Here is a 1,336-nt window from a genome sequence, read left to right as displayed (position 1 = left end):
GAAAATATGTCCTCTTCAGCATATTATGCTGAGAAAACTAGAAATCCATATGCACCAAAATGAAACTAAATACCTATCTCTCACCATGTACAAAACTCAACTCAAAGCAGATCAAAAACCTCAGAATTAGAACAAAGGCTCTGCACCTAATCAAATAAAAGTAGGCCCAAATCTTCATTGTGTTTGATTAGGCCCTGACTTCCTTAATAAGATTGCTAAAGCACAAGAAATACAATCAAGAACCAATAAATGAGACAGATTCAAACTAAAAAGCTTTCTTCTCAGCAAAATGAATAATAAATGAGGTGAAGAGAGATGTATATTTTGGGAGCAAAGTTTTATCTCATGCACATCAGGTAGAACACTAATTTCCAGGATATATAAAGAACTCATGAAACTTAAGCCAAAAACAAAAACAAAACAAAACAACAACAACAAAAAAACAAAAACAAAAACAAAAACAAAAAAACAACCCAATCAATAAATGGGCTAATGAGCTGAACAGACACTTCTCAGAAGAAAATGTAAAATCAATTAACAAATATATGAAAAAAATGTTCAACATCTCTAGTAATTAGAGAAATGAAAATTAAAGCCACTCTAAGATTTTATTTGACTCTAGTCAGAATGGCAGTTATCAAGAATACAAGCAACATTAAGTGTTCGTGAGGATGTGGGGGAAAAGGCACACTCAAAATTGCTGTTGGGACTGCAAATTGGTGCAGCCAATATGGAAAGTAGTGTGGAGATTCCTTAGGACACTTGGAATGGAACGACCATTTAACCCAATCCTACTCCTCATTCTGTACCTAAAGGACTAAAAAATAGCATTCTACAGTGACACAGCAATATAAATGTTTATAGCAGTAAAATTCACAATTGCTAAACTATAGAACCAATCTATATGTCCTTCAATAGATGAATAGATGAATAGATAAAGAAACTGTGGTACATATATACAGTGGAATATTACTAAGCATTAAAAGAGAATAAAATTATAGTATTGTCAGGTAAATAGATAGAGTTGGAGAAAATCATCTTGCTAAGTAAAATAAGCCAAACTTAAAAAAAAAAAAAGCTTAATGTTTTCTCTAATAAGTGTGGGGGTTGCATGGGATGAGTGGAGGAACTTTGGATAGGGCAAAGGCAAGGGAAAAAGAGGGTAGGAAAGATGGTGGGATGAGGTAGACATCATTACCCTAGGTACATGTATACTTGCATGAATGGTGTGACTCTACTTCATATACAATCAGAGATGCAAAAACTTCTGCTCAATTTGTGTAAATTGGATCAAAAATTTTTCTACTGTCATGTATAACTAATGAGAACTAGTAAA

Source organism: Ictidomys tridecemlineatus (genome assembly GCF_052094955.1).
Source record: "Ictidomys tridecemlineatus isolate mIctTri1 chromosome 6 unlocalized genomic scaffold, mIctTri1.hap1 SUPER_6_unloc_1, whole genome shotgun sequence".
Classification (NCBI taxonomy): Eukaryota; Metazoa; Chordata; class Mammalia; order Rodentia; family Sciuridae; genus Ictidomys; species Ictidomys tridecemlineatus.
The sequence above is the reverse complement of the archived record's forward strand: the minus strand, read 5'-3'. Positions refer to the sequence as shown.